Source organism: Dipodomys ordii, unplaced genomic scaffold (assembly GCF_000151885.1).
Source record: "Dipodomys ordii isolate 6190 unplaced genomic scaffold, Dord_2.0 Scaffold40, whole genome shotgun sequence".
NCBI lineage: Eukaryota > Metazoa > Chordata > Mammalia > Rodentia > Heteromyidae > Dipodomys > Dipodomys ordii.
The window spans coordinates 955,755-965,222 of NW_012267256.1; positions in this window are offsets into that span (position 1 = coordinate 955,755).

Genomic DNA, 9,468 nt, shown 5'->3' on the forward strand with positions numbered 1-9,468 from the left:
TCTATTATTTTATATCATGAATTCATCTATACCACTGCTTCCACCCCTATGGCTTTGTAAGTGGTCCGATGTCCCCGAGTGTACTGTTTTTATTTTTATTTAGAGTTGATAACACATATTTCCTCAGACATAACAGACTCTTGTTATGTTGCCTATTGACGTCCTCAATTCCCTAATTGTATTCAAAAGTACCATGTTGTTTCATTTGCTGTTGGAGAGCTCCACATCACCCACCACAGGCCTATTTTGCAAAACTGGGAGAGGCATTATTATTGCTAAGTACCTTTGCAAACAAAGCAAAAGAATATAATGATCCTAGCTGTGTTTTCTATTTTAATTAATCTGAAAATTGCTTCAATGTGTTTGACTTAACTTCTTTTCCAGAACTTAAAAGAAAAGAATTCTGAGGGAAAAACAACCACTAAATCAACTTTCTGAAAATAGTCATAAGAAAAAGGAAAACAGCCATGAGAAAACTGAAAGCCCATTTTTAAAGTTTAACCTCTAATTTATTTCTAAACCTTATTTTGTCCCTCAGATTTTTTTTAATGAGACAAGGTAAATGTCACCCTAAGAATAATCACCCCACAAGAACACAGATTCCGAAGCTAAATATTATATGCTAAAGCTTAACAAAAGTTTCTACATAGTATTTGTTACCATGTAAACAAAAGGAAAGGTATGATAGGCTAGTTTCCTCCTTGCCTACCTAATAGCTTTTGGACTCAAACCAATGGTTCTATGTCCCATCCATTTCTTCCTCAGCAACCAGACAGACCATCCTTTTAATAATTTTATTAAAACAATGTAAACAGTTATACAAGGGCTTCAGTCCAACATGCCCATTTGTGTGTATAATGTCTCTTGATTAGCATCACCCCTTCTCAGACAGACAATTCTGTGATCTACAACTGGTAACGAAGATCTCTCAAAGAATAGGTTCCTCTGAACAAATTTCAACTAAGTCCTGACTTGGGCCTCCATTTCCTTTCTGAATTGTTTTAGCCAGTTTTGGAAAGAATCCTTCTAAGTTACTTTGAGCCAGAAGTTCCCTCTCTGGACATCTGACCGCATCGGTGATGATGGGGTTCCTTATCTTCTAGAGCTTCTCCTACTCCACCAGGCCAAAGCACTGTCTCACCATCTTGACTTGTCCTGAGCCACTCTCCCATTGGCTGCTTTATCAGAATGCCCCTTTCCTCTAGACATTCCCCCTTAGTAATTTTGCCTCCTGTGATTTGATGCTCCACCTTGACTGTCAATCCCACTCTGACTATTTCTTCAGAGTTCATCTCAACTTCCCTCCCCCACTACAAAATAGTATGACAGTCCTGAATAAAGGCTGCCTTACCATTCTTTACCAAGCATCACAAATGATTTCTTCTTTAACTCTAGCCACTGTGTAACACTGAGAGGAATCCTAAGGAAGGTCTCTTTCTGTAAGGATATTTATCTGTGAATGATCAATGAAAACCTTCCAGGTACTATACAGGAGATTGTACAACATCCCAGTCTATACCTCCAAGGACTCTATTAGGTTCTACAGAACAAGCAAGATGCCAAAGTCAAATGTTTGATACATCTGAAAAAAAATTACAGGAATTTCACTCCATAGACAACAGAAGTTTTTGAAAAGTTATTTAAACTTCTTCACAGGGCTTCTGAAGACACATTCACTGTCAAGAGCTAAGGACTGCTCTGCTAGCATATAGAAAGAAAACTAGTTCCCAGTCTCAGCTTTTGGAAATAAAAGCTGCTTTTCAGAGTTTCCTCTTATTTTCAAATTATAATATTCAAGTGGCGAGGAACACCTTTGATTTATGTTTCTCTAAGGACTGAGACTTAATCTTGTAGGAACAAAAGAGAAAAGCCTTCCGAGGATCATATGCAAATATACTCCTGAGGAAAGGATCCAGCCCTTCTGTTATAAAAGCCATATGGTAAAATTCAAATTTTGCCAAGTGTTTTTTGCATCCAAAGCATATGCAAATAAATATTCCTGGGAGGTCAAGCCGGCCCATTTCCTTCTCACAAAGAATTACTCATGGAACAGGCCACATTCTCTTGAATGCTAAAGATAATACATCCTTATGTTAGACAAATTTGGTCCTGGGATGATTCATTTCCAAGAAGTAAGTTAATTCTTATATCGTCAACCAAGCAGTAACATTGTTTGTTTTTTTTAATCTGTTAAAAATGAGCAAATCAGGGAAAGTCGGTACTTTAATGATGATTTATGTAGGAAGGTGAAATAGCTTCTCCTTTCAGATATATTCTCTCTCTTTCTCTCTCTCACACACACAAGGTGTGTGTGTGTGTGTGTGTGTGTGTGTGTGTGTGTATGTGTGTGTATGTTACTAATCTATTTCTCTGTGGGTTTTTTTTCTTCCTGAATAGGAGAGGAAAGCTGTCAATTTCAAAACAGTCTGCAAAACATTAGAATGGAATTTAATTATTCTAGACATAAAAAAATACTAGAAGAGCAGATAAATACAGTTAATACAGTCAGACTCTCAGATGCCCTAATTGCTTATTGCTATAAGGACTGTCAAATAATAAGTCCTTAAATAATAAACTGATAGGGGAAAGAATAATGATCCCCAGGTGTGAAGCCTTAATCTGAGAGCTGGGCTGCATCCCCAATGGTGTAATTGCCTCTCAATGGCATAATTGCCTCACACAAGGGGTTTGAGTCATGGAAACTGGATAGAAATGAAAGACAAACTACTATATTCAAATCAGGGACTCATACAATAGGGACCAGGTATCTCAATCACTACTTGAAATGTAAAAGCTAGCCTCAGTTTAATACAAGACATCTCATTTGGTTACTGCCACACTTGGTCTAAACCACAAAAGCATCGGCTAGGAAAAGTCTTTATTAAAGACTTCAACGTTCTTAGTCAAGAAAATCCTCAAGGAGACTCTTTTACGTCCAAATAATGGCTTCAGCCAACGCATCATAGCCCGATGATAGCACATTCACGTTTATGTGCATGTGTGCATATTCACACAGAAATACACCCGAGGGACTACTGGATATGACTTACAATCACTGTTTATGAAGTTCACATTTCTTAAATCTGAAAAAAGAACATTAAAGATTGACTCTAGCTCTTGCATCTTTTGGCTGTATTATCTTGATTTTCCTTTCACCACCAAGCTTAAGAGAATAGGTTCTCTTACCACTCCACCATTCTGAAATTCAAAAAGCTCACACAGCTAAGTTTTCCACAATTAATATGAAAACAAAACATAACTAATTCTACGTTTTGCTGAAGAAATCCTCATGCATGTAATGATGTATCACCCAAAGCCTCCTAGTTATCCTATAAAACATATAGTATGTGTGGACAAAGGCTTTCCTAGACCGACCTTTCATGAGACTACTTTGAGTCTTTTCAACTAGATCTTGGCCTTAGAACTTCAGTATTCTTTTACTCTTTTAGCATCTCTGAGTTCTTTAATGTTTATGACTGTGGGATCATTTATTTCCATGTAGGAGTCCAGGCAACCTCTATGAAAACATTCTAGCTTTCCTTTCTGCTTTATTATTTTACTTTTGAATTAGAATACGTTTGTAGTAAGAATTAGGGAGTTACTATTTCCAAGTTCTTGCAAGAGTCCTGCAGAGCTGAATGTGCGCAGCCAGCCTGAGGAGAGCACTTTCTTTTTGGCTATTAGTCTTCCAGTTAAGCACAAGATGGAGTAGAGAGCAGGAAGGATCAGCGGCGTTCTCTTCACCTCTGGAGGAAGTCACACCCCTCCTGATTCCCCTACTTCACTGTCCATTCCTCCGCTCTTTGGGCCTGCTTCTTCTCATCTACTGCATTCAGAAGCCAGAGTGTCCCAGCTCCATGTGGACCGCCTCTCTACGCGCTACACTCATTCTTCAGATGATTCCATCTAGTTCCATGACTTCTGTACAATCAATATTTCAGGTACTAACAAACGGCCATCTTTGCCACACTCTGCTTGAACTCAAGTTCAAATACTAACTCTAGCATGGATATGCATCCATTGTTTCCCATTTCCTTATCCTCATTTATTATTTGCCACTAGACATATCAGTTCATTACATAGAGCATAATAATTTTCATACTTGTTCATTATATCTCTCCTGACTAGAGCTACTAAGAATGTAAACTTTTTCAAGTGGGAGACTAGTATCTGTTTTGTCCAATGGATAATACCAATATGTATAAGAATGCCTTTTTGACAAATATTTTAATGAAGTAATTAATGAATAAACAATTAAATTTGTTTTTCTTTAGGTTGTTTAAAAATATATAACCTTAAGAGATCAAAGCAGTAGGCTCATACTGCCATTTAAACTAAGAACAAAGCAGAGGCTATAATGTTGGATAATTTGGACAAAAATGTGCTTTAGTTTAGTAGGAGTTTAAGAAATACAAATTGTAATATATAACAGAGAAAGAAAATTGAATGGAAATTCAGGAAACTTGGGTGAACATCTTGACCGGGCTTCAAGCGTGTTTTACAATCCTGGTGTAATAAGGAGAGTTTTAGGAAAATCTCCTTTTATATGAAACCTGGGGCCACAATACTCTCACAAAATGATTTTTAAAGCAAGCACATGGAATTAATAGATAATGGCAATGGTTTGTTCTTACGAAAAGTATGCTAAGATCTTTGTGTCCATTCCAAGAGAAGTGCTATGCGTGTAATACCTGCAAGCCCCCACCAACGGCTCTACAGGACCTTATAAATCATGCTTGCTTGCTTTATAAGCATCTAGGAAAGATTAGGGAGTGTTCTAATATGAGGTAAGAAAGAGAAAGGGGCAGAAGAATGGAAGCCAAAGGGAGAGAAAGAAGAGAAAGAGCAGAAGAGGAAAGGGAGAAGAAGAAACAATGACCACTGATGCCAAGTAGCACCATTCCCTTTGAACGCCCCCCCCCCCGGACTATTGGGCTGTGAGAAGAGCTCTGGAAGCTCAGAGATCACTCCACCTCCATCCTCAGATCTGATGGAGCAATTCCCATGCAATATGTGATTGCTTTACGGACACCCACACTGAGTAGCAAGGCTCAAATAAATTGACCATAGCTAGGAATGGACATCTTATTAGTCTTCACCTGTCACTACCCTCCAATAATCAAGACATGGTCTTGAAGAATCAAGAAAAGATACTCTATGATACTTACTGATCCCAAAGTTGTGTCTTTCAAATTATTTAAGTTAAGCTTAAATTATGTCTTTCCTGTCACTTATTTTTGGCAAATCTGTCACTTGTGAATTGCCACATATAAAATAACTTTTAACAGACTTTTTTTCTCCAAAAGAATTCCATGCTAAAACTAAGTTGGGGCAGCGTTGGGGGTAATCTCAGTGAACCACGTCTGCTTCCAGGACTTCTCTCCGTGATGTGCTAATGTGCTCTCCCACTCTCCTGGCCTGGCATTCCTCCTCCTTCTGCAGTGCAGGTGTAGGCTGGTGAATTCCTGCAGCTTGTGTCCCTCGGGGAAGGATTTTACTTCTCTTTCAGTTTCTCAGAGTCACAATTAGTCCTTCTTTTCGGGTCTCTGGAGTAATTCAGCCTCAAACAATGGGCCCCTTCTCAAGATGGTATCTCATTACAGCTGAGGTACGGAGGCCACAAGTACCTTTCTGCTCCAAAGCCCGCCTGCCATGCAGAGCAATGGCACCCGCCCTAGTCTCTGGGCTAGGGCTGGCCGCAGGGAAAGCCCTCCCCCTCTGCCCAGCACTTCCTGTGTGCCTCCCGACCTCCCGAGGGACTCTAGCCTTGCTCCACAAATCACGTTAAAAAGCTGAAACAAAAGCACAATGCTATAGTCCTACTGCACTGACTTAAAACCACTTAACATTAAAAGGATCGAAACGGAGCCGGAGAGGAGAAGGGTACACATTAATCTAACGTCTCTCAGCATATCTGAAAATAATTGTTGACTATCATCATTTGTTGGGTGTAGGAAGAGGAGCCTGAACAAATATAGGTTTTTTTTCATTTTATATCTCTTTTATTGCTTGATTTTTTTCTTTGTAAATTTAGTTTTCATAAATCAAAATGAAAAGTATCTGATGCCTTTTATTATAAAAGACAAAGGTCAGAACGAATATAACAATACTTCACAATTTGGTTCAATATATACAACATGCATGAGTATGTTTTATACACACACACACACACATATGTATATAAATACATATATACATGTGCTATAACCAAAGTATTTTAAGGTGTTTATGTAAGGGTTGGCCTGTTGTGGAGGAGAGACTTTCCTTATCTACTTGCTTTAGAGAAAAGCTTCAAGTTATACAGGTTCTTCTGGCCCAGAATGTTTCAATGCTGAATCTCAGAACTGAAGGGCAAAGTTCAACTTGAAGTTATGATAAAACACAGACAGGACTATATCCACAGCCTACTTCCTTTCTTGCTGTGATCAGCTTCAGGCCTTTGCAGAGAATAAAAAAGTGCTCATAAGAGGTACCAGACGCTCTCTTACACTGCCCAGTCAGAGACATGGTTCTTAGAGGTCCAGGCCTCCAAGGATACATCCAAAAAGAAAAGGCGCGGTCTAGCTGGCTCAGGCTCCCGTGTCCCAGTGTGCCCCAAAGCAAGATGTGCCCCCCCGCCCAGGCCCTGAGGGGTGCAGAGGCTGCTGTGGACTTCACAGTACAGACATGGGCCCCTCACGTTTAAAAGGCAGATCCTGATGCCGCTCGAGGCAGGCCTGCGTTTCTCCCAAATCCCCGGGTCTGATGCTCTGCTTTACCAAGAGCCAGGTTGGATTGGAAGGCGTAAGGAACTGAGCATGGGTAGGGATGGGGCACTGGCCAGTTTTCTCTGTTTATCTTTAAAAAAAGAAAATCAGTTATATTATCCATGCTTTTATCAAGCTACAACCTCATAGTTACTTCTACTATTCTAGTCTGCATGGAAATTATATCTCAAGAGAGGCACACTTAGGGAATGTGCCATCTGATTGTGTGTGTGTTTGTGCGTGTGAGTGCGTGTTTGTGTGTGTGCATGTGTGTGTTTGTGCGTGTGTGTGTGTGTGCCCGCCTAGGCCTCGGGCGTGGACTCAGGGCCTGGGCATTGTTCTTTGCTTTTTTTTTTTTCTCTTTTTTGCTCTAGACTGTCACTCCACCATTTGAGCCACAATTTCACTTGCAGCTTTTGGTTGGCCAAGTGGAGATAAGAGTCTCACAGACGTTCCTGCCCAGGCTGGCTGTACACCTGGTCCTCAGATGGCGGCCTCCTGAGTAGCTAGCGTGACGTGAGCCACAGCGCCCGGCTTCATCTGATATTTTTAAAATTTAAAAAGAATTGGACGAGCGCGTCTATCTGGCAGAATAGATGACGTATGTTCATGCCCACAACTGTGTGTCTGGCAGGAAGGGGAAGCGCACGGTCTGGGCGCGAATCCACAGCACGCCCCACAGGTCGCCCTGCTCGGCCGGCATCTGCCGGGCGGTGCCCGTGCTGCCACCGTGGGCCTCCGGCCTCCGCCTAAAGCGAGAGCCTGGCCTATTCCTTCCCACGGTGCCCGCCGCCTTGCCAGTCTCTCTCACGAGTCCATCAGTGCTCCTTGCCCATTACCCCTGTGCAGACTCACGCTTGATTGTCCCTCGCAAAGAAGACCCACCTGAGAAGGTACAGGAAAGCCCACGGCATCCCTGGAACACTCCTCCTAATGGAAACATACTTCATCCTCCAGATAAGTGACTTAGCAGGAAAAAGTCCCGGATTTTATTAAATGCTAAAGAGCCTGTTGCATTCACCCCAGATGGTTTAAAAAGCAAAGTCTGTTGACATCAAACATGCGGCCCACATGGCTTAAATTAGGTCACTCTTCGTGTTTCAGTTTAGGATTTCATAAAATACAGCTTGTGGTGAAATCCTTGGTTTCAGTTCTGAAGGGCGGTGGATGACTTCCCAAGCTTTTCAATATTGCGCTGGAGTGGTATTTGCCCAACTACCTCCACACCACACGCTTCAGTCTGGTCCTAATCACCCAGACTCCCACTCTGTAGCCCACTCCATACTTGGATTCCCAGTGAACACATTTGCGGTTACGGTGGTGGGCTGTGGGGTGCTGGCATATTTGGCTTGGGACAGCATTCCACACGGTGGCCGTAGGTTACAGGAGGCTGGTGGAGGGGCCGGGCTCAGGGAAAGCTCTGACCCTTTGTGTCTTCTGAGAAAGGTCCAGTGACAGCGAATGAGGACGATATTGGGACAATCCTTCAAAGGAGTCTCGGGAGGAGAAGCAGGAGTCTCTCTCCTCCACGCTGAGGATCCCCAGTGCTAACGCACGAGTAGATTCTCAAACACGCAGGAGACAGAGGCGGCGGTGGAAGGGAGAGATTTCCTTTACGCATTTGCAAGGTTTCCAGACACTTCAGTTCTGAACTTCCTAGCTTGACGAGGCCTAGACTTCACCACTTGGAAACTCATATAGACCAGGAAAGTTTATTCATCTGCACATCTTCCTGTTTCCAGGATTAGAGCTGTCAGAAATGGAGACATCAGCAAGTCCAGACTGCCTGTCTTGTTTCACTTAATTCACTTTGTTTGCAGTCACAACAAGCATGTTATTTATTTAGTTGTAAGCACATACCAAAGTAAGGATGCATTCACTTTAATCCTTTAATTTAACAAGATCACATACTTTAGGAAGCCAAAGGCTTACAGCAAGATTAGAATAAAGAGCTCTGTTTCCTCTTAGATTAAAATAGATATCCTGAATATTTGATTTGTGGTCTATCATTATGTTTGATATTTAGGGGCTCTCTTGCTGAGGTCTAAATTAGTATGTTTATTAAATTCCCTCTAAGTGGCATTTTACCCACTGTGTTTACATTTAGAATCATCTTTCATGATAAAGTCTGTCATAAAATGTGAAAACTGATTTACTGCCTACATTTCTTCCAAGTTTGGTAGCTAAGACCCATCTGTCAACAGAAATAAAGCATGAACACGCGCACTCACACACACACACACACACACACACGCACACACGCACACACACAGGCATACACACACACTTGTACGTGTGTGATTCTTTTCTTTAGAAGATCCAGAGTTCTTAAGGCTGTAATGCTTGATAAGAAATGTACTCATTATCTTACTCATGTAATTGTAACCCCTCTGTACAGTATGTTCACAAAAAATAAAAATTAAATTAAATTAAATTAAATCCCCCAACAACAAATCCTCAAGGAAACAACTGCCCAATAAATAAGTGGGCTGAAGACTTAAAGAGAAACTTCTCTGAAAAGGAAAGAAGGATGGCCAATAGACACATGAAAAAATGTTCAACCTCCCTAGCCATAAAAGAAATGCAAATCAAAACAACATTGAGATACCACCTCACCCCAGATAGAACGGCAAAAATCAAGAACTCTAATAACAACAGATGCTGGAGGGGATGTGGACAGAAGGGAACCTTACTACATTGTTGGTGGGAGTGTAAACTTGTT